General features: G+C 40.2%; 1 protein-coding gene across 16 annotated transcripts in view; it reads right to left on the reverse strand.

Moving 5' to 3' along the window:
• MBNL2 (muscleblind like splicing regulator 2) overlaps positions 1-25,074 on the reverse strand; it is a 233,960-nt gene that overhangs the window by 113,042 nt on the left and 95,844 nt on the right. For 14 of the 16 annotated variants that reach the window (XR_016313117.1, XM_089679995.1, XM_089679993.1 and 11 more), the window contains exon 2: positions 21,147-21,219. The exons of 1 other annotated variant lie outside the window; for it this stretch is intronic. The gene's annotated coding sequence lies outside the window, so the exon portion shown is untranslated. Of the gene's footprint in view, positions 1-11,774; positions 12,010-21,146; positions 21,220-25,074 lie in introns of those variants that run through there. One more of the 16 variants, XM_089679981.1, reaches the window with a different exon arrangement.

A 25,074-nucleotide genomic window follows, 5' to 3' on the forward strand; every position in this document is an offset into this window, starting at 1 on the left:
ACATACCACCCTCACTCCAGAAGAGCGGCAACGCCGCCGACAGGGCAACCTATGCCTCTACTGCGGAGAACCTGGGCACTATGTGCGAAACTGCCCTGCAAAATCAAGTAAGTCTCTGCCAACCTTGCCTGCTAAAATGCCTGCTGTCAACCCTGCTCAGCTCACCATCTCCGTTTCATTTCAGCTCTCAGGAAGAACCCTACCAGTAACAGCTATTATTGACTATGGAGCCTGCAGTTGCTTCATTGACACAACATTTGTTCAACAACATCAGATACCCCTAAGGGCCAAAACGCAGAGACTGACGGTATTTCTGGCAGACGGATCCAACGTCAGATCTGGGGCAGTCACACAGGAAACTATGCCACTTCCCGTAACAATATCTCCATCTGGGCATAAGGAACTATTATGCCTTGATGTCATTTCGTCCCGACTATTCCCCGTCATCCTGGGAATTCCATGGTTACAGGCCCATAACCCCGGCATAAATTGGGTATCCGGTAAAGTGGACTTTAACTCGGCCTACTGCCATGAGCACTGCTTCCCCCAAGTTCCTGCTCCGCCCAGGCCCCTGCTGTGCGTGGAAAATGATACTGAAGTAAGCCAGTTAGTTCCGGCAGCTTATCACGACTTCTTCAGCAAGCGCAGTGCAGACAGCCTTCCACCTCACAGGCCCTACAATTGCCCGATTGAGCTACTACCGGCAGCTGCGATCCCCTTCGGATCCGCTCTGATAGCGGATTTTTCCGCTATCAGAGCGTGAGCTGGAAGCACTAAAGGATTATATTGATGATAATCTCAAGAAGGGGTTCATCCGCCCCTCTACTTCTCCAGCTGGGGCAGGAATCTTTTTTGTTGAAAAGAAAGACCATTCCCTCCGTCCATGTGTGGACTACCGGGAATTAAACAATATCACGGTGAAGAATAGATATCCTCTCCCACCAATTCCAGAACTCTTTCAGAGGCTCAGGGCAGCAACCATATTTACCAAACTGGATTTAAGAGGGGCCTACAACCTCGTCAGGATCAGAGAATGGGACGAATGGAAAACAGCATTCCGTACCAGATTTGGGCATTACGAATATTTAGTTATGCCCTTTGAGCTATATAATGCTCCAGCAACCTTCCAGCATCTGGTAAACAACATCTTCAGAAATTTTCTAGACGTTTTTGTGATAGTCTATCTCGACGTTATACTGATCTTTTCTGCTTCCATCAAGCTTCACCGGGGTCATGTGCAAAAGGTCCTTGGTCGCCTCCATCTGCATGGACTTTATGCTAAGCCAGAGAAATGTGAGTTTGAACGCCAGAGTATCCAGTTCCTGGGGCTAATTATATCCACGGAAGGCTTCAAGATGGATCCTCAAAGTTTCTGCCATACTGGAATGGCCTGCACCAGCTGAGAAGAAAGGAGTTCAGCGCTTAATAGGCTTTGCCAATTTCTATAGAAGATTTATTAGAGGGTTCTCGGCCATCATTACACCAATTACACAACTGACCAAACAGGGAGTCCGATTCCATTGGACACCGGAAGCTCAAAGTGCTTTTGAAACGCTAAAGAGACTCTTTACATCAGCACCCATACTAAGCCATCCAGACCCAGTAATACCCTTTGTGGTTGAGGTAGATGCTTCCGAAAATGCTGTTGGGGCAGTCCTCTCACAGCGTCAAGGCCTAAAACCTTTGCTTCACCCTGTTGCCTTCTTTTCCAGGAAATTATCCCAGGCAGAAAGAAACTATGATGTAGGAGATCGGGAATTATTGGCTATCAAATCCGCCTTGGAAGAACGGAGATACCTGTTGGAAGTCGCAGCACATCCCATCCTAATCTACACGGATCACAAGAATCTGGAATATCTAAAGACGGCAAGACGTCTAAAGCCTCGACAACCCAGGTGGGCGCTCTTCCTTTCCAGATTCAGCTTCCACATTACCTACCGGCTAGGCTCCAAGAACGTTAAACCAGATGCCTTGTCCAGAATGTTTGACGATCCGAGGGATCCACCCAGTCTGGATACAGTGCTCTCAGCAGGTAACTTCTGCCTCTTACAACCTGATCTTCTTTTGCAGATCCAGCAGGCATCGGTTGGGGCTCCTTCTCTCCCAGGAGTAACCCTGTCCTCCAGAGAAGGATTACTATGGTCAGGGGACCAAATTTTTGCACCTGAAGCTACCCAACTGTCTATTTTAATGTTATATCATGATCTTCCGCTGGCAGGACATTTCGGGGTCCACAAGACCCTAGACTTGGTACAGCGTCTGTTCTGGTGGCCTGAATGGGAGAAGGATTGCAAGGCCTACGTAAGCTCCTGTCCCACATGCATCCAGGATAAGGGCAGGAAGAGTAAGGCCTGGGGATTACTGAGACCTTTACCAGTACCGGACCGTCCCTGGAAGATGATATCGATGGATTTCATCATGGAGCTACCTCCATTAGAAGGTTATTCAGCTATATGTGTTATAGTGGATCACTTTTCCAAAATGGCCCACTTCATTGCTTTGAAAGGAGCACCCACTGCAGCGGAAATGGCCCAAGTCTTCCTTAAGGAAGTGGTGCGACTCCATGGAGTTCCAGGGAACATCGTTTCAGACCGCGGGGTGCAGTTCACCTCAAAATTTTGGAGAGCCCTTTGTGAGAAATTGAGAGTGGGACTCTCGCTCTCTTCTGCCTATCACCCCCAGACGAATGGCCAGACTGAAAGAACCAATCAAACCTTGGAGCAATATGTTCGATGTTTTACATCCTTCTCTCAATACGACTGGGTATCGCTCTTACCCTTGACGGAATTTGCCTATAATAACTCAAGACACTTGGCCACAAGACAATCTCCCTTCTATGTGAATTATGGATATCACCCTGCGTCTATTTCCAATTCAATACCTGAATCAACAATCCCAGCAGTCCAGGAAATCTCTGAATTCTTACAACAAAATAACAAAATACTGCAGGAAACAATATCAAAGGCTCAACTGGATAATAAAAAGTTCTTTGACAGGAAAAGGCAAGGAGAACTGGTCCTGGAACCGGGACAAGAGGTATGGCTGTTAACAGCCAATCTAAGATTAAGTTGTCCTTCAAAGAAGTTAGGCCCAAAGTTCATGGGTCCTTTTCCTGTAAAGAGGAGAATCAATGACGTAGCGTATGAGCTCGAATTACCAGATTCCCTGAAGATTCATCCTGTATTTCATATGTCACTACTCAAGACTGCTCCCTCTAACCTATTCCCAGGTCGGGAAGTGGGGCCACCTGAACCGGTAATCGTTGACGGCGAAGAGGAATATGAGAGTGAAACCACTGGCACCGCGCCACCCCCCCTAAAAAGTGTCAGCATGCCGTATACCGGCGTATAAGACGACCCCCGACTTTTGAGAAGATTATACGGTATTTGCAAGAGTTTAACAGAAACAAAGAAAATGCTTTTTTTAAAAAAAATTTTGGTCTTTTTTCATTTACAGCAGAAAAATTAAAAACCCAATGGTGAATAAATATCACCAAAAGAAATCTCTATTTGTGTGAAGAAAAGAAAAACAAATTTCATATGGGTACAGTGCTGCATGACCACGCAATTGTCAAAGTGCGACAGTGCTCAAAGGTAAAAATTGGCCTGGGCAGGAAGGGGGTAAAAGTACCCTGTAGGACAAGTGGTTAAATATTGGATTGTGTTCGCTTTACATAAAAAGGAGGTTAAATGTTAATTACATTTCGAAGTTTCAAAGGTTGCTTTTTTTGATTTTATATTGTCCCAGAGTTTATATGGAAACTTTATGGCCATGTAAGTATAATAAATATTTTATACCCATTAACTTGCTGGCTCAATATATGTCTATAAACCTTTTTTATTCCAAGAAATTGAACTTTTATTCTGTCTTGTCAGAGAACTTTTCATCAATATTCCATAAAATTTTGCAAACAATTCTCAGTTTCATTTAGCAACATTTACACAGGCAACATAAAAATCTAAAATAATGGTATATGCTTTTCTGATGACCCCCACATCAGGCACTGTTAGGTATGATATTAGCAGTTTTTCCTATCTGAGTGATCAAAATCAAGTCCATCGTTCACTCAATCAGAATGCTCCTACAGTTGGCCACATACAGTATGTTGCAAATAAACATTCTCACTGACAATCACTGTACTTTCACAAGTATTGGTAAAATGTACATGGCCAGCTAGTACATGGCAGGCATTCTTACAATTAAGGACATAAAACATTTGTTTACCAAGTTTTCTTTTTTTAATTAGGCTAGGATCACACTAGTGCAACTGCGATTAGAACCAGATTTCATTGCGATTATGTAGTACAACTTGGTTGTGTTTTTTATACTACTGTTTTTTTGGTAGGAGAAGGAGAATGGATGCTGGTTGTTAAGGAGTCTTAACCAACAAAAATGCATGTACATGTTTTTTGGTGTTTTCCATGGACGTCTATGGGGCCAAAATCACGCTGCAATTGCACCAATGTAGCGCTCGACCAGTTTCCAAAAACGCATTGTGCAGTGCTGCATTAATGTGAATGGAGCACCATAGAGAATAATGTGATTTCCATTGTCATACGATTCTGTGCGACTCACACTAGTATGAACTAGGCCTTATTCTTATTATACTAATACATTCTATAGGGCCTTACAGAAAACACTAAAAAGTAATTCTACTTTTGTTGAAAAAAAAAAAACCATTCCACTCATGGTACATTGCCAGGGTTTTGACAAACTTTTTTGCAAAATTCTGCTCTGTAGAAAAAGTGAATTATGTGCAGAGTGAATTTGAATGAGAATGACTTTTTCATTATTAATCAGCTGTTGGGCTTGCAGTATTCTAAAAAGGGAAGCTGCAGAGTAATTAACCTGTTGAGAATCTCACCAAAACTGAAATTTTTGATGTAGAGGATGCCTAAAATCTGACTGTATTTCAGTGCACACTAATTGGAAAATCAGTGAGGCAATTACCTAAGGAGGAAATTCCATTTCTGGGCAAGTTCTGCACCACGCCGGTTACAGAATGTCTTCAGCTTACCATATTGCATTGAATTTTACAGAAAATTATAGCTTGTGGATTGAAAAAGAAAGGTAATTTTTACTAACATTCAATTACAATAAGGCTTGTGTCGCAATTGTATAAGCTATAATATTTTTTTTATTTGCCATTTTATTCCCCACAAAAGTGGAGTCAACCTTTAAGTTGAAATAAAATGTATTTTATTTTGTGACACTTACATGCTTGCTCCTGTTCCGCAAATGGAGATCTCTAGTTTCACAATATTATTATATATACACTCAGCCACTTTATAAGGTACATCTGTTCAATTGCGTGGCAACACATATTGCCAATCAGCCAATCACATGGCAGCAACTCAATGCAATTAGACATCTAGACGTGGTGAAGACAACTTGCTGAAGTTCAAACCAAGTATCAGAATGGGGAAAAAAAAGGGGATATAAGTGACTTTGAATGTGGCATGGTTGTCGGTGCCAGATAGGCTGGTCTGAGTATTTAAAAAACTGCTCATCTACTGGGATTTTCACGCACAACCACCTTTAGGGTTTACAGAGAATGGTCTGAAAAAGAAGAAAAAAAAAAAAAAAGAAAAAATATCCAGTGAGCAGCAGTTGTGTGGACGAAAATGCCTTGTTGATGTCAGATGAGAATGGGCAGACTGGTTCGAGATGATAGAAAGGCAACAGAAACTCATTTCAATATGGACCAAAATCTCTAAAAGGATGTTTCCAACACCTTCTTGAATCTATGCCACAAAGAATTAAGGCAGTTTTGAATGCAAAAGGGGGTCAAACCCAGTACTAGTAAGGTGTACCCAATAAAGTGGCAATGTGTAATGTATAATTATAAAAAATATTAAATCATAAGTATTAAATGCCAAAGTGCTATATACATAATTCTACAGCCAACTTCCTTTTAAAAGGGTCATTGCAATAAAATATATAAAATAAAACTATTCGGTTTTTCAGCAGACAAAAAGCAGACTGAAATCCCCCATGGGCTTCTTACATGGATCACAGATTTCGACAGGAATATATGGACAACTGTGTTTCCAGGTCGACCTGCCTTAGGTAGCCATAAAGAGCTGAGTCTTTCACTAAAGACTGCATGACTCAATTACAGTGCATTACAACCTGTCTTTTTTTATTTTTGGGGGGGGGGGGTGAGGGGGAGAGAAGATACACTGAGTAAACAGATAGGTGACTGGGGTAAGGTGTCTTATCAACAGGAGGTGCGGTCTTAAGCACAGTTAGAGGACAGCATTTCCTGTTGAATTGTAGACAAGAGTCAGGGGAATCCTAAGCTGGAAGTTTGGGGCACTTTCCTAAAAGGAAACTGTCAAGAAAAAAGCTTTAAGAAATAAATGCTCCAGTTTGGTGACTTGGCTTCTGAATTCTGAAAAGTTATAAATGCTTCCCAACTGCTGAAGCATCAGTTTTAGTTAGATTGCCCCTTTAAGGGACCTACTGCCTTTCACACTGTAAAGGCAGCCAAATTCATAGGCAATACATATTTTTATTTGGAGAACGAAAAAACAACTTGCTAGGACTCCGTTGGATGTGAAAAAACAAAGCAGCTAGCAGGATACCATAATACATAGTATAATAAACATCACAAAACATTAGTGCAGCGCTAAAATAAATAAAAAATGTATGTGCAATAGTGCAATGCAATTATATCAAACTTTTATGTGTCGCCACAAATTGACAAAAAAAAAAAGAAAAGAAAAATCCAAATGTGAAGCCAAAAAAAAGTGAATTCAGTGGTTCTTTGATTATGAGGGAAATGACATGTGGATGTCAAATGCCACCAAAACTTAAAAATGAGCCACACAACACCTTGGTGTACAACAAAGGGAGGTTTACCAGAATCATATGACCCCCAACTAGCACTTCTGTATCAATCCAAGATATCCAGCTTTCCACAAACCCACGTCAAAGGATAGTACTGCTACGTTTATACACTGTGCATATATACTCAGTTGAACATAGTATCATGAAAAAGAAAGACAGGCTCTCCTTAGTGTCATCCAGATTAAAACACCAACTTTTTTTTTAGCGCTGCACTATTGTTTTGTGAAGTTTTCATTCTGTAAAAAGGAAATATTAACATTTCTTGTAGAAATAAAGGTGCATTCACACCTGTGAATGCACCCAACATCAATTACAAGCAAGAACCCCAGCGAGGGTTTCCAATGATTAGCTGCAGGAGGAAGCCCCATTGAAAACAATGGCAGGGGCCACTTGAATGCAATCGCTCATGCAGCGAGTCATGCGCAGACAGTCTGCACCCAGGGCCAATCACTCACATTTAAACGCTGCATTAGCGATTACATTTGAGTGCCCGTGATCAGCTACTGGAGACAGCAGCCTCCCATTGCTTTCAATGGGGCTTTCTCTTGCAGCTAATTGGTGGGAAGCCCTGCTGGGGTTCTCATATGTAGTTGTCTGGTTCATTTGCAGGTGTGAATGCCCTCTAATGGGTCCAAGGTCTGCTGAATCAATCTTATTCAATACAAAACAAAGCTTCTCAACAAAAAGGTATGTGCACTCTAGGGATACCTCTAATGGATAAAGGGAAGTAAGCCGGCCACATGTGGTTCGAATCTCAGATGATGCAGCAGGGACCAGCCTTAATCTATGGGCAGGCTGACTGTATCCCAGTCATACAATCCAACTGGGTTCAACCAGCCTCTCAGATCTTTCAAGTGATTATTGCCAGCGGCTATAGCTGCTAGCAATAATCACTGTGTTCTCCCAGCAGAGACTGGTCCCTGGTCCCCCTTGCCTAACTCCCCTCCCTCCCGACGGGGGAATATAATGGCTCAGTGGGAGGGATTTAGCATTGGCACTGACGGTTGATGGGGGAATACAGTAAAGAAAATCAAACCATCTATGGCCTGTCTTAGCTATGCTTCTCATAGTATAAATGTTTAGAGTTTTAGCAAATCATTCGATTAAAAGCTAGTTTGGAAAACATTCCTACACAAAATGGGGATATTGATAATAAAAAGTACACATACCAAGGTATGTGTTAGAGGTATTCTAAAAGTAAAATTACACACTGTCCATCCTGTGGAATCTTTTCAATCCAAGACTTCCAACAGTGTGTAGATTCCAGGTCCTCAGTTGTGTGCTGGGGTTAATCCCACTTTTCTGTTCCGAGTTGAATTGTATTGATAGAGAAAGAAAGTGATGAGAATTTTACAACGGTCACCTGAACTGGAAGTGAAGATAATTCTTCCAATGTCAACTGACTGTGAGGGGAATTCTACTCACTTTACAAAAGGTGCCCTCAAACTTCCTGTTTGGGTGATGGGTTTCTCCCCTTTCCCTACTCTATCCAAAAAAAGAAAAAAAGTTTTGCCTATGTATACACTTTAAGACAATATAAAGAAAAGTGTACAATTACTGTGCAATAATGCATTTTGTCTATAGTCTGTTTTTTAAATTTCTTTAGAACACCCACCAGTTACCCAGATCGCTAAGGGCTGCTATACATTACTACTCCTATCACCGAGATGGGACTCGTCAAAATCCAGTAACGAGGTAGAATGGATGAGCTACAGCTGATAATCACACAAGCTGGTTTCCATAAGAGAGCACCCCAGGTTCCCAAGCTTTGGGGACACTATAAATAAAATCAGAAGCACATTCAGGCACCTTGTAGTGTATTTTTTTTTTTTTCATACATTATGAAGCATGTTACATTTGTGCTAGTGTAGGTAGACTGCTAGCTGTTGATTTATAATTGGTTTCTATGGTTACTGCTCTCTCCACCATATTTTCTTAAATAAATTACAGAAAGGCCTTGAGATTGGTCATATTTCAATATTAACAAATGGAACAATACATAGCAGTTATAGTTTCGGAAAGATTTTTTGCAACGCATCAAAAACAATCTTGTTCATTTTCATGTACCAGAATTCTGCTTTTTAATTCCATGTAGGACTGGTACATAGTACAGCACAGGATCATGAAATCAAACTGTGAGCAACGTAAGGCGAGTCAGGTCACTATATCCATATGCTATACATGTTACAACATTTGTGCTGTCATTGTATATACAGGCAAACAGCCCATCAGAATATAGAGGTGATAACTTTGAGGAAAAAAAAAAACCTTACCCCTGCAAGCTCCTAATCAGTTTTCATGACCAATGTAACAATTACCATTTTTACAAGTCTCAAAAACATGTACCCTGCTCAGAACGTTTTGCAATACACGTAATGTGGAACTTCACTCATTCAACCAACATTCCTTAAATGTAATCCTTATGCTGCTAAATAGATAGAAAAATATATCATATTTACTTGTTTGAAACTTTTTTTTTTTTTACATTTCTTTAGTTATTTCCTTGTTTCCAGGCCTAGGCAAATTCCAGGAGTCTTCAGGAGGGGAAGTGGGGAGGAGGGGTTTTCTCAGCAAAGCACACCCTCCTGCCTGTAGGCCATCTTGAATAAGGGCAGATGATTCATGGAATCCATCTGCCCTTAGCTCAGGCAAAGGCCAGAAAAAATGCTAGGGGATGTTCTTCAAAGTGCTTTCTTAGCAAAATAAAGCAAGGAGACATAGATGGATGGATGGATGAGTTTGAATATTAAAAATTATTTAAATAGCATTTTCATTTTGTGGTGCTCAGACGCAGTGTAGTTCCACTTTAATGTAAGAAATGTCTCTAGACAATTTTCCAATTCCTTGTCTGTTCTTGGGACAAAATGATTCATATTAATTACGTTTTTTTTCCATTCTTGCACTAAAAAATATTAAACTGCCACAGTTTTTAGGAGTCTTAGGGTCACCATACACATCACAATCTAATCATACAATCAACTTTAGATTTACCAAAATTATGTAATATGAAGAACTAAATGTATCCCCTCAATCTGTATCCAATCAAACAGGCCCTTGCACCACATAGTTGTTGGTAGCTCTAAAGGACAGTATACAACCAGATTGTGCTATGTGTAGTGAGCTTTAATGTTAATTCTTGTCTTTTTCAGAAACATTCAAAGTTTTATAAATAAAGTAACAATACAGTATCTGTGATATGGCTTGGAATCTCCGGGAAAGTAAATGCGAAGTACAAATTTATGGCTATGTCACTTCTAGTTACACTGGTTTGATTTGGACCAACCCAGATCTCCAAAACTGTCAAGTGTACAGGCCCTGAAAATAGTACACATATTGAACACAATATGACCCTGTCCCCTTGCAATGATACAAAAAAAAAAACATTTACATGCTTAACTGCTTGCCGTCTGCCCACAATACATTAACTGCAGGTGGGTAGGCAGCACAGCCAGGCTGGAACACGTACATGTACGTTATACAGCTTCTTCCAGTTTCGAGGAACAAACCCCCTGCTGACCTGGGCCGTCACTGGCTAAAGAACGATTTTTTCAGCATGCCCTTGCCATAACTGTGCAACACACTATTGTCTGAACCCTAAAATCTATGAATGTTCTGTAATGTGCTCCCATTAACAGAACATACAGTAAACCGGCTCCCAGTTCAGAATTCTTCATGGCATTTACTGACTGTAAGGAATAGTCCTCACGGGAATCACTTTATGACATTGCATACTTTTTTTCTAAAATGTTGGCACAGCAATTAAGACAAACCTACTGCAGTCATTCTGCAGTTACACTTGAAAAAGGTTTTACAGGACTGCAGAACATTTTATTTAATTGGCATTGATGCCCATACAGATTCTGAAATAGAGCTCACCAAGAGGATGCTACACAACATAGCTTCATGGTAATTTCAGCGGTAGGAATTATATAAAATCTCAAATAATATATAATATATAAAATGTTCATACAAAAAACACACAGGACTATAAATTATTGTGCTAAGCTTTTTTTCCTGAATATATCTCATCTGTCAGGCAATGGCTACTGTATGACCTTTCCTCTCTCTAAATAGAAGATTTAGACCCTGCACAGCACATACTATATCATGGCTTTCTATGTAAACCTTCAGAAGCAGGCTGTGTACTTGTGTAGACTGAGGCCTAAAGTGGCTTGCAAGTCAGGAAGGGCAGTTCTTGCCTTCTACTGTAAATATGCCCTTAGCTACGCCAAAATCAAACAGACCTTTCTTATCTTAGTGTGAGTAAAGTAAGAAAGTTGATAAAACCCTGAGAGCAAAAGCAGGGATATCATGGAAAATCTGGTCTCCTAATTTATTCTTCTAGCTGTGTGTTCTCATTAATATTGCATGAATATGGAATAATTGCAGTAGGCGTTATTAACGCAGCTAATCCAATATACTCTTAAAAACACAAGCTTAAAATATGTACATAAATAAATAAATATATATACACACACACACACACACTCAACCTGTAGTCTTATTAGACTTCACGTTACAGATACAACAATTTCAGTGGATGCACTGCATATGGAGGGACTTCTAGCAAGTAGCATAATGTTAACAATTTTTTTTTTTTAAGTGTCTAAAAAGGAAAATTAAATTGTCTTCTATGAATATACAAATAAAATGATTGCAGAAGGATTTGATCTCCACACGTCAGCTCAGAAATGTAAACACTTGGCTCAAGGTGTTTTTATGTTACTAATGCACACAGAACAGCTTAAATTGAAGGCAGAATAAGCAGAAGAGAAGCCATCTGTTATTCATAGTTCATGTTATGCTCTGGCCGTTTGCCCTCCTCTCAGTACTCTGATCCTGACTTGTGCAAGCAACACACTGTATGCAGCAGACTGCAGCAAACTCTTCTTACATTCAGGGACACTAACAAATCCTCTTACCTGCTACAGCACTGGTTATTCCTCTGCGCTGTCTATCCACAGCTCCTTCAGCAGCAGCATCTTTATGGCTACACTAAGATATTTTCTATAGCATATACTGTCCTGTCCCTTTTTTCTTCCTTTGGCACGCGCAGAGATGCTTTGCCCTTCCTGGGGATTTTCCCATCAGATGATGAAGCAGAGAGAGAGATGGCTTGTACAGTGTCGCTGAAAGACTGCAGCCCTTCCTTCCTATCCCTCCCAGTCTACAGCAACCAATCACATTCAAGTTCCTTATTCTTGGCTGTACTCCACTGGCTGGCAGGCTGTGATTGACACTGCAATACAGCAGAAATAGTGTGCAAAAACAACAGTGCATCCATACTGATGAAAATGGAATTTCCGTTACAGACTCTAAGCGTCACCTACATCAGAATCAGATGATAGCATCTGCATCACTACTGCAGGGGTAGGCAACCTTCAGCATTCCAGCTGCTGCTGCTGAAATACAACTTGCAGAATTCTCAGTGATTGCTTGAAGGTGATGGGGACTGTAACTCAGCAACAGCTGCAGTAAAAAGGTTGCTCGTCTCTGTCCTGCTGAGTAAACACAGGGCTTTCTGCACCATATCTGAAATTGCCGATCATCATTAACAGCAATTTTACCATCGATGCTGTAGAGACTGCAGCCAATAAGCTTCATTTACTTTTTCTCTCTCCCATTAGCCTGCATATTTCCTAGAGATAGCTGTGTTTAGTGCTACAGTTATAGGCTGTCCCTCCCTCTTCTTGCTGGCTAATCCATTCATATGATTTTTATTGATTTATTTAAAAGATTGTCTTTTGCACGTATGGGCAAATCATTTTAGTTAGGTTTGCTGCAAAAGTGGAGGAAACGATATGTGAACTGCTGCCCAGAGCAATCAGCTTTCAATTGATTTGCTGCAGATGCTGCTGTATAGAAAAAGCTGGCCATACATTTAAAGATTTCTGTCTATAGATTCCCCATCCTTACTAAACAGTGTGGATGGATAAATCTCCTGCTGCTGACTACAGTACTGTAACAGCCAGGATCATCAGCTATAGGAATACCCAAACAGTAACTGCAGTTGACTGGAAGCAGTCACTGTTTGGGTGACTTTTTTTACCCAGCTTCCCTTCGATTTCTAATGCTAGGTTTGGCAAGCCAATTTTAGGTACATCACCTACATTAACCAACAAACCCCTCTACTTTACTCACCATGAATTTATTCACAAAATCTAGTGTGTGCGAAAAACACCTGCAGATATAGTAAAACAAGACTATGTAAAGTTCCAGAAATTTTTTTCTCTACCATACTTTAATACAGAGCCATAGTAACTTGGTAGCATCCATGTGGTGATGGATAAATAAAAAGTAATACAAGGTATGAGACAATTACCTTTCATGAAGTATGTTTGCCACCAGGCTCCCTACAGTGCTGCTCTGGTGAACAAAAAACTAGGCGTTTGGTTACACGGTTTCTGTTTAACCACTTCAATACCGGACACTTATACCCCCTTCCTGCCCAGGCCAATTTTCAGCTGACGCACTTTGAATGACAATTGCGCGGTCATGCAACACTGTACCAATATGAAATTTTTATCATTTTTTTCACATAAATAGAGCTTTCTTTTGGTGGAATTTAATCACCACTGAGTTTTTTAAACTCCTGAAAGTTTTGCAAAAAAAAAAAAAAAAAAAAAAACCACAAAAAAAAAAAAAAAAAAAACACTTTTCTTCGTTCTTAGAAAATTTTGCAAATAAATAACATTTCTTCATAAATGTAGGTCAAAATGTATTCTGCTACATTTCTTTGGTAAAAATAATAATTGAATTTGTTTTTTTCAAATGTTTTTACTGTATTTTTTATTAAATTTTTTCTTTTTTTTACTATTTTATTTTTCAGCACTCTGTGACCAAAGCAATACAATGTTACCATAGTAACACTGAACTACTCTGGGCAAGTGTTTTTTTTTTTTTTTTTTTTAACACATTATGATTGCTAATACCAATGTATTTAATTGATATTTGCAATCATTGTTACTGAATGAAACAGATTCATTCAGTCTTTTGTTGTGATTGGGCAAAGCTGATCACGATACAGATGGGCTGTGATTGGCCCTGTCTGTATCATATGACTACCTTGACTAGTCACAGCTAACAACATAATTGTATACAATGGATGGCATGACAGGAAGTCATCCATTGTATACAATTGACATGTGATCTGCTGTGATTGGTCACAGCGGTCACATGATACTGGCAACGGGCCAGTGTAGTGATATGTCATCGGCTGTGTCCTGTGGACATAGCCAATGGCAGATCGCACCACTGCATGGCCGTGTGAGTGGCTCGTTTTGACAGGGTGTCATATGAAACCCAGTCACAACGGCAAGTGTCCCGTCCAGCCGTCAATCTGCTATAGGCTGGGCAGGAAGGTGTTAAAGTGAGGGTCTGAATTTAGATTGGCTGATCTTTTCCTTCAGCAGAGATCAAATCGCTTATGGTCACAAGACTGGCACTCAAGGGAGACTATAGCAGCATTTTTTCCAAGAAAGGTTGGTATTTTAACCCTTCTGTTAGTTCCATTACTGTGACAGGGAGGCAGCTGCAGACTCAGCAATGTAAATAAATGTCTGGGGTTCACGATCTGGGGCTGGACACAGCACAGTTTTGACCTGCTGATCAGCTGTGTTCAATCACAGCACAGAGCCTTGTGTTTACAAACACAGGGCTCTGTACACAAGAAAGTGATGTGGCTGTTTCTTCTTCCTGCATGGCAGGGCTTGAGGTTGTTCCTTGAAATTGACATAGGGTGGCTACAATTGAATAATCAGTATTCATTACTACAGTTTACTCAACCTACAGTGAAGGAAATAAGTATTTGATCCTCTACGGATTTTGAATGTTTGCCCACTCACACAGAAATGATCAGTATAAAAATCGAAAGGTAGGTGTATTGTAACACAGACAGAATAGCAACAAAAAATTCAAAAGAAATGCATGTCTAACAAATTATGCACTGATTTGCAAGTTCATAAGGGAAATAAGTATTTGATCCCCTATCATTCAGCAGGATTTCTGTATACCAGGTGTCTTTCATACAGGCAATAAGCTGATATTAGAAGCAGTCTCTTAAAGGGAGTGCTGCTAATCTAATTTTGTTACCTGTTTAAAAGACACCTGTCCACAGGAGCAATCAAACAATCAGATTCCAAACTCTACACCATGGCAAAGACCAAAGAGTTGTCCAAGGATGTCAGGGACAAGACTGTAGACCTACACAAGGCTGGACTGGGCAACAAAACTATTGCTAAGCAGGTGACACCAGTTGGTGCAATTATTCGCAGATGGAAGAAACACAAAATAACTGTCTCCCTAGGTCTTGTGCACCATGCAAGATCTCACATCGTGAAGTGTCAATGATCATGAGAACAGTGAGGAATCATCGCAGAACTACACGTGAGGATCTTGTCAATGATCTCCAGGCAGCTGGAACCGCAGTCATCAAGAAGACAATTGGTAACACACTACGCCGACAAGGATTAAAATCCTGCAGTGCCCGCAAGAACCCTCTACTCAAGAAAGCACATGTCCAGGCCCATCTGAAGTTTGCCACTGAACATCTGAATGATACAGAGGACGACTGGTTGAAAGTATTGTGGTCAGATGAAACCAAAATCGTGCTCTTTGGCATCAACTTATCTCGCTGTGTTTGGAGGAGGAGGAATGCTGCCTATGACCCCAAGAACACCATCCCAACTGTCAAACATGGTGGTGGAAACATTCTGCTTTGGGGGTGTTTTACTGCTAAGGGGACAGGACAACTGCACCGCATCAAAGGAATGATGGACGGGGCAATGTACCATCAAATCTTGGGTGAGAATCTTCTTCCCTCAGTCAGGGCATTGAAAATGGATCATGGATTGATGTGCCAGCATGACAATGACCCAAAACACATGGCCAAGGCAACAAAGGATTGGCTCAAGAAGAAGCACATTAAGGTCCTGGAGTGGCCTAGCCAGTCTCCAGACCTTAATCCGATTGAAAATCTGTGGAGGGAGCTGAAAGTTTGAGTTGCCAAACGTCAGCCACCAAATCTTAATGACTTGGAGAGGATCTGCCAAGAGGAGTGGCCTAAAATCCCTCCTGAGTTGTGTGCAAACCTGGTGGCCAACTACAGGAAAAGTCTGACCTCTGATTGCCAACAAGGGATTTGCCACCAAGTACTAAGTCATGTTTTGTGAAGGGGATCAAATAGTTATTTCCCTCATGAACATGCAAACAAGCGCTGACCCCATGCCGGTATGTAAACAGTGGTTGCACCATGCACGTGAGGTATCGCTGCGAAGGTCAGATCGAGGGCAGTAATTCTAACACTAGACCTCCTGTGTAGATATAAATTGGTGACCTGTAAAGGCTTTTAAAGCGTCGCCTATCGATAACAAAAATGTATGTACTTTGTTGCCATTGCATGTGCAATTTTAAAGCAGATCATGTTTGCCATCTGTTTACTCAGCATATCATCCTTTATAGCTTATCAAACAACTGGGCAATATATTGTGTTTTTGTGCATTAAAATTCTAAAAAGTGTATTTTTCCCAAAAGATTTGCTTTTGAAAAAATACTGTGTGATATAAAAAAATTCAACACCCACTGTTTTATTATCTAGGGCCTCGGCTTTAACAAAATATATCATGTTTGGGGGTTCAAAGTAATTTTCTAGCAAAAAAACAAACAAACAGTTTTTTCATGTGAACAAAGTGTGAGAAAAGACTTGGTCTTCAAGAGTGGGTGATGTGTGGCATAAGCTTCTAATGTTAGCCCTGAAATGCCAGGATAGAAGAAGAAACCCCTCCAAATGACCCCTTTTTGGAAAGTAGACACTCCAAGGTATTTGCTAAGAGGCATGGTGAGTGTTTTGAAAATCTCATTTGCTGCCACATGTTTTTGGAAAATGAAGAAAACAAAAAATGTATTTTTTCTTTTTCAAAACCCTGTGACAAAAATGATATCTGTAAAATACTCATCATGCCGCTTATCAAATTCCTTGGGGAGTCTACTTTCCAAAAAGAGGTCATTTGGGGGGGTGGGGTGTTTGTACTATCCTGGCATTTTAGAGCCTCCGAAACTGTGATAGGTGGTGGGGAAGTGATATGAGGAAATATACCCTTTGAAAGCTTGGAGGAGGTAATTGGATTTTGGGGGCTTGTATGTAGCTAGGCCACCAAAAAGTCTCATATGTGGTATCCCCATACTCGGGAGAAGTAGAATAATGTGTTTTGGGGTGTTATTCCACATATACCCATGGCACGCATGAGCAATATATCATTAAAGTGACAAAAAAATTGTCATATTCAAAAAACTTGTGGCAAAAAATAAAAATGTTCCTTGGGGTGTCTACTTTCCAAAAAGGGGTCATTTGGGGGGGGGGGGTTAGCACTGTCCTGGCATTTTAGCACCTCACAAAAAGGGATAGGCAGTCAAAGTAAAAGTTACATAAATTCCAATATATATACACATCATAGTTTGTAGACACTATAACTTTCACACAAACCAATTAATATACATGTATTGAGATTTTTTTTTACCAAAGACATGTAGCAGAATGCATTTTAGCCTAAATTTATGACTAACTGAGTTTATTGGATATATTTTATAACCAAAAGTGAAAAATATCTTTATTTTTTTCAAAATTTTCGGTCTTGTTTATAGCACAAAAAATAAAAACCGCAGAGGTGATCAAATACCACCAAAAGAAAGCTCTAGTTGTGTGGGTACAGCATTGCACAACCGCGCAATTACCAGTTGAAATAGTGCAGTGCCAAACAGCAAAAAATGGCCTGGTCAGGAAGGAGGGGGGGAATCGTCAGGAGGGCAAGTAGTTAAAACCCAGAAGCAATATTTGTCACATCCTCAAGCTGTTTTTTATAGCTGTGTACTTAGACTGTTAAAAACAGCTTAAAGTAAGTCTTACTAAATGTACACCAGACTAGGAACTCTGTGTTCCATTTAACCAGCTAAAAGTTAGCTACAGATAATAGTATTTGCAGTATGCTTGCATTTTAAATTCTGTACTTCTTCTGACCAGTTTTCTGAGAGTAGTCAATTTTTTGTAGGCTGTGCTTGCTTGCACTAAAGGGGGGTAGTAAAAAGTTGCAGGGGATATGGCTATCAGCATTGTCATTGCTGATTCATAAACCTGTAACTTCCAAATAGCACCTGGCCATACCCAAGCTTGCTCACTGCGTTCTGAAACCCTCCCACTGTGAGCTGCGGTGTCTGGAAGGAGAGTGTGAGTAACGAATTGCAAATAAATACTCATTTTCACTAATGTTCTCTAGATTTGTTACATTTTATCACTTTTTACAAACATGTATTTCCTATGCTCCTTAGCTTCATCTAGTGGCCATAATGTGGTATTTTACTACTGCCCAAAAGAAAACATTTGTTCAGAAGTGAAGAGTTAAAATGACTTTAGTTTTTGCCCAATTCACACAGAACAAATGGCAGATTTGTTATATTTACCACTTGCCCTCCAGAGGATTTACCTCCTTCCTGAATAAGGCAAGTTTTTGCGTTATGGCACTGTTATTTTAACTGATAATTGCGCGGTCATGCAAAGTCGCACTCAGATGAAATTTACATCCTTTTTTTCCCCACAAATTGAGCTTTCAGTGGTATTTGATCACCTGTGCATTTTTTAATTTTTTTGCGCTATAAGCAAAAAAAGACTGACAATTTTGAGAAAAAAACAACAACTATATTTTGGACTTTGCTGCTAAACCTGTCCAGTAAAAAAATTTAAAAAATCAAATTTCATCATAAATTTAGGCCAAAATGTATTCTGTATGTCTTTGCTAAAAAAAACCCCAATATATGTAAATTAATTGGTTTGCGTGAAAGTTACAAATGGCGGTATAGATACTGGGATTTTTCATGTTTTTTTCCTTGCTAGTAATGGCGGCGATTAACGACTTTTAGCGGGACCGCGGCGGGCATTCTGACACTGGGGAGAAACTAACTTGATGTCACTGACATCCCCAGTGACACCAATACAGTGATCAGTGCTAAAAAAACAGAACGGACACTGTACTAATGACACTGGTCAGGAAAGAGTTAATGTGAGGGGCGGTAAAAGCATTAACTGTGTGTAGAAAGAGTTTTACTAGGGGGTGGGGGGTGTGTGCTTCACTGTAAGCACATTGATCGGGATGGCTGTGTGCAGCCATCCTGAGCAGTGTGCCCAAGCTGACACGGAGGAAAACTGTAAATAAAACAGTCTTTTTCCCCATTGGCAATTGTCTGTAATCACCAGGTGACGTGGGTAATCACCGGCCAGGACAAAATAATTGATATCCACGGCAGCGAATGGTGGTGCGAGTAGGGCACGCGTGCCCCCTACCCGGAAATACAAATTCACATATCTATACACATGATTTTGCGTTCCTATACCACCGTGTAGCAGTATATCTGCTATACGTCGGTGGGTAAGCGGTTAAATTTTTCATAAATAGACCCCCAAGCACAAGAGTGAGAAGGGTTCGAAGCATTGCCATGCAGCACTGAAAGGGAGCTACATTTTAGTAAGAAGGCTCTGTTACACAAACATGTAGGAGGGGCAGTTGGAAGGAAAAAGTGCACTAAAACTATTTAACACATATAGATATTAGTACCCCTAGTGGCTATATGTATTGCATCACTTTCACCTAACCTCATTCATTAACATCTGCTAAAATAAAATCTTTATCACACAGAAACAAAGGATGTACTGCCTTTAACCAGTCATTCGAGTGCTTAAGTTGCATAGTGAAAGAGAATAAGTAAAACGCAACCATTATGTGTAAAGTCATTAAAGCTGAACTTAATCTAAAAAAAGATGCTAGGAGGTTTTTTTACCCTGCACAGTTTAGTATACACGCTCAATCTACTCCCAGGATCTGTAAGATCTTAAGAATGGAGCTGGTACCGAGATAATGTAACTCCAGTGTGCATGTGCAAGAGTTACATCATCACTGGATGACCAAACGCTGAAGAAAGGAGACTTTGAATGCGGAGACGATAGACAACTGGGAGTGTGGACCTGTAAACACTGAGAGGATGAACCTGTATTTTTTTTTATAGTTTAGCAAAATTTTGCCAAACATAAGTATCAGAAAAGATGCAGGATATACCTTGGTGCGTAGTCCTAAAACAGACGTGTGGAATTCAACAAAATAAACCTACATACTCGCCTAGATGGATGCAGCATTGATTCGATGCTGCATCTATCCCTGAGCAACTCTACACTGAGAAGCAGCTTGCTCAGGCTCCCAGCAAAATTATTGGTCGGGATCCCTGCAAAGCCTGGACCAGCTCTGTGACGTCAGTCGAAAGCAGACTTTAGCCTGGCATCAGCTGCATCTACGCCACAGGAGTTCAGAAATAAGTTCACTACTCTGACCAACAGGAGAAGTAGAGCCAAACAAGTTTTGGCTTATTTCCCCTTTAAAGGCTAATTCCATCTTTTGCAAAAAAAAATAAAAAATGCGGTCATAATGAAATAAAAACGTTACTTTATTATTTATTTGCAACGAAGCCTGCAAAGTGAATTACAGATGCAGTGCTCAAGCTCCAGCAGAATATTCCTTCAGGCGCAGGTACCTTGGTAAGGACCTTCAGTTACTGGGCTGGAAGAAGTATGAACAGACTACAAGTGTGATGACATCACCACACTTGTGCTCTATTGTGAACTATGAGTCTCTATGCCATGGTGGCAGATGGAACTTTTTTCGTAAACAGATTCCTGTGAATGAGTGATGCACCTATGTGGATGGAGCCATGCACAGCTGCACAAAATTAAAACATTTTGCAGGTGGGAGGGGGGGAGGAACCTTGAATTCTCTAAGTGGGGGAATGGGGGCACTGGGCTGCAGACTGTGACCATGTTTAATCGTACACCGTAAGGCCTCATTTACACATGCACATAAACCCAAACCTCTGTAGAGAGTCATAAAATGGCAGGTATTCCATGCAGCTGCTAGCAGCCAGACTTCGTAAACTATTATTGTTCAGAGCTGTGTATCCATCCCCATATGGATCTAAACCCTGGCATGTTTGTGAAGACCTGGATGTCAGTGGTTGTGCCACCTACCTTTCCGCACATGCAGAAACGCTACCCTCTGCACAGAGGTACGGGTATATGTCCCCGTGTGAATGCACCCTAAATGTGGGTATAACAGTCAGAGAGATGGATTTAGCTTTTGATATAGCAGCTATCATGCTTATACCCATATTATGAATATACCCATATTAATCACCACAATAGTTTAACTTTGCTACACTCTTGGTTATCCAATACGTTAAAGCAAATGGCAAAAAAGTACACTTACACATGGTAGGCAACCCAAGTAGCCACAGGAAGAAAAGGTGATTTTTTGATGACTTGAGTACTGCCCTGGTACCCTTAAGGGAATAAGAGAAAACATAATTAAAATTGAATTCCATGCAAAACTCTACATTAGTGTGTGTATATATATATATATATATATATATAAATAAAATATTGCAGGCATATTTTCTCTTTGCCGTATTCACTTTGAATGTGCAAAGGAAATGGAAAACAGCATTTTTTTTCCTATGCTCCTCAGCTCTATCTAGTGGTCATGATATGGTATTTTACTACTGCCCAAAAAAACCAAAATCGTTCATTTTGGTAACCAATGAGAAAACATTTTACAACATGTCTCTTTGAAAATTTTCGTCTGAACAGTTGACATCAGCTCTCGAAAGAAGTATACCAATGAGTATTACATTGAACAATCATTCCGAATAAAGATACTTTCATTTAAATTTCTAATAATGTGTACTAGGCTTAACTGTAGTAGCTAAACAAACCTGCCTCTAGTACCCACTCTACTAATCCTTAGTAATAGTACGTTTGTAAAAATTTGAAAAATGACTATACTCTGCAATTGCCTAAAATATTACACTATACTTTCCTTCAAAGTGATGCCATCCCCTTTTTGCCAATTCATAACAGGTGCACAGTGTCTGAACTTGCTGAGGTTTTGTGGGAAAAGGTCACACCATGAATGGCTAGAAGTAATTCATTATCACACAATATCATGTGTTCATATCCAGGTCAGCATCTTTTTAGAGGCAGATTAGAAAATCTCTAGAGAAAAATTGGGTTCCTTTAGGGTAAAGCAGCCATGCTGTGTGTTGGAAAGGATGGACATGAAAGAACTGATACTAATACTTAAAACTCCTACAAGACCTCCTATTCTTTCTGTATTGAACTGTATTATAATTGTACCGTCCCCTTTATACTGTAAAGCACTGTGTAAACTGTTGGCGCAATATAAATCCTTTATGAAATGAACAATAATAAAAGCTGAACTCCAGGAAAACAAAGTCTTCACTTATAGTGGGGCTGCTCCCTCACTGTGACAGTTAACTGTTCATTTATGTCTAGGAATACTGGATACTTACCCAATCCTCTGATCCCAAAGGCTCCTCCACTCTTCTAGACTAGTCCCTGCGCTCCAAAAGGTCTAAGGTCCTTTGACAGCATCAAAATTGATGCAGGGCCCTATAGCTCTGAGGGACAGTGTACTGCCTGAGCATAGGGGAGCACCACCTTCCGGGGGAACAGAGGATCAGGTAAGTAAATGTGACATGGCTATCAACCCTTACAGTCCCATTTCAAGAGAGAGCCTTTAGTTTTTCTGGAGTTGGGCTTTAAAACCACTATTTTTTGTTATGTCTTAAAAACAATACAGCCAATAAAAGCTGTGAAGATTCACCCTGAATTTTTTTAGGCAGCAAGATAGAAAGGGACTAGAAATCCAGAATGTCACAGCTGTTCCTAGAGGCAAGGGGAAATCTGCCAGTGGGAATACGTGTTCTGCTGGCAACTAAAGTGGCAATTCTCTCCTCACTTAGAGGAGACTGCCTATCCCCAGGAAGTGAAGGAAAATCACCCAAAAATTTTGACTCTAAACATTGTTTAAATTAGTATACTTGATTTCATTTTAAAGCTACCTTTCTATTAAGGTGTAAACAAAAAGCAAGGTTGAATGCTACTTTTTGCATCAAACACTAGCTGTATCATATGGAATAAATTCCTGGGTATCAAGAGCATACTGGAAATGTATTGAATAATTTATCTAAATCATGGCATACAGTAAATGCATGGGATATCAGAGATATCTGGAAATGTACTCAATATATTTATGCACAAAAACAGAAATTCCACTATTCCTACAGACAAACCCATGTGAGGTCCAGGTGCATAAAAGCCAACTAAACAACCAGTATATTTTTTAAAGTCTGAGGGATAAAACTGAAGGACATTAAGGAAACCCAATCAAACGTGGGGTCAAAAATGTAAGCTGAAGCATTATGGTAATAACATCCAGGAATCCTGCCTATCACTTAAACAGTGGTGGTCAGCTTTCTAATATAGAGGGACTTGTGTGGCCCCTGATATCAGCAAAGGGCTGCACATAATATTCAGTGAATGCTACAGAAAGCTGCCAGAGATTGTACACATGCCCCAGGTGGTTTAACCTCTTCATGGCCACCCGCCGTACTGTGGATGGGTGGCTGCTGTAGGCAAAGTGATGTACGGGTACGGCGCTGCTTAATTCCGGGTTTTGGGCATATGCGCACACCCCCCGCCAACACCCACTGTGACTGTACATAGCAGGTGTCTGTCAGCGAGTCCTGGCCAATGATTCGTGGACGGGACCTGCTAATCAGCTGTGTACGATGATCATACTACGATCACAGCCCAGAACTCTGTGCTGACATTCAACATAAAGCTCTGTACACAGGGGGTGGTCTGTCAGTTTCTCACCCCTGCACAGCAGGGACGAGAAACGGATAGATCCATTAGTAAACGCAGCACACTTTCAACATAGTTAGGCACACATTTAACTCCTGATCGCCCTAGATGTTAACCCCTTCCCAGGCAGTGTCATTAGTACAGTGACAGTATATAGTATTATCACTGATCACTGTGTTCATTTCACTGATGATGCCAGTGGCAGTTAGTGTCAGATTGCCCTCCACACTCCCGCAGCCCCAAAAAAAAAAAAAAAAGATAAACAAAAAAAAAACAAACCGCTGATTGCAGCCATTAGTCGTATAAAATAAAAAAATCCCAGTATATATCCCATAGTTTGTAGGCACTAGAACTTTCACGCAAACCAATCAATATACATTTAATGGGATTTATTTGTTATCAAAGACATGTAGCAGAATACATTTTGGCCAAAATTTATGAAGAAATTAGATTTTTTTGGATAAGTTTTATGGTAGAAATTAAAAAAATTTTTTTTTTACCCCCAAAATTTTCTTTTTTTTTTTTATATTGCAAAAAATAACCCAGTGGTTATCAAATACCACCAAAAGAAAGGTCTATTTGTGTTGAAAAAAAATTATATAATTTTCATTTGGGTACAGCATTACATGACCATGCAATTACCAGTTAAGGTAGCGCAGTGCAGTACAGCAAAAAACTGCCTGGTCATGAAGGGGGTAATATTTTCCGGAGCTGAAGTGGTTAAACAATGCAATCATGTTACAAGAGATGGTCAGAGGCTACAAACATAAAATAGTAGTTGTTGGAGACTGGGGACATGCTTCTGGAAACGGTCATAGACTGGGGTCACATAATATGAGACTGCTAAAGATCACTGCTGTTACAGGCCCTTTACAAATTAATGCTTCCACATTTTAGTTCCCAACAGCCACCTCATAAATGAATTTGTCCCATATTAAATTGTATGCTCCTTGAGGGTTAGGGACTGATATGAATGTACAACATACCTAAAGTGCTACGTAAATTGATGGTGCTGTATAGGTACCTGTAATAAACAATAAATGCATTTCTTTCATCAAGATTCATTATTAAAGTTTACAGCAGAAAAAAAACTGAAAAAGAGGAAAGGGGATGGAAAGCACAGAAAAAATATCAATGTGAAAGGAATAAACCAAGCCATTTAAATACCAGAACCTAGAACCTTGTCTAATGAATATTTTCCTTCACTGGCATGAATACGAACAGTAGATTCTAAGACTACTGCCTGCAGGGGGCCCAAGGGCCATAAAATAAGTGCTAAAGGGGGCTAAAGGTTGGGCCCCAGGGATTTAGACACTGACCAGCCCCCAAACCAAGCACCATGACAAATAACTACTTTAAACACATATTTATGTCAGACCACTGCAATACATTCCGATCGGTTTTGAAAGCAAAAAATGCATGCTTTATAATGGATACTTCTTTGGTTTCTAATCTGGATTTCATGTAAT

The sequence above is a fragment of the Staurois parvus genome, unplaced genomic scaffold (genome assembly GCF_062004578.1).
Source record: "Staurois parvus isolate SC_StPar_1 unplaced genomic scaffold, SC_StPar_1.0 ptg000233l, whole genome shotgun sequence".
Classification (NCBI taxonomy): Eukaryota; Metazoa; Chordata; class Amphibia; order Anura; family Ranidae; genus Staurois; species Staurois parvus.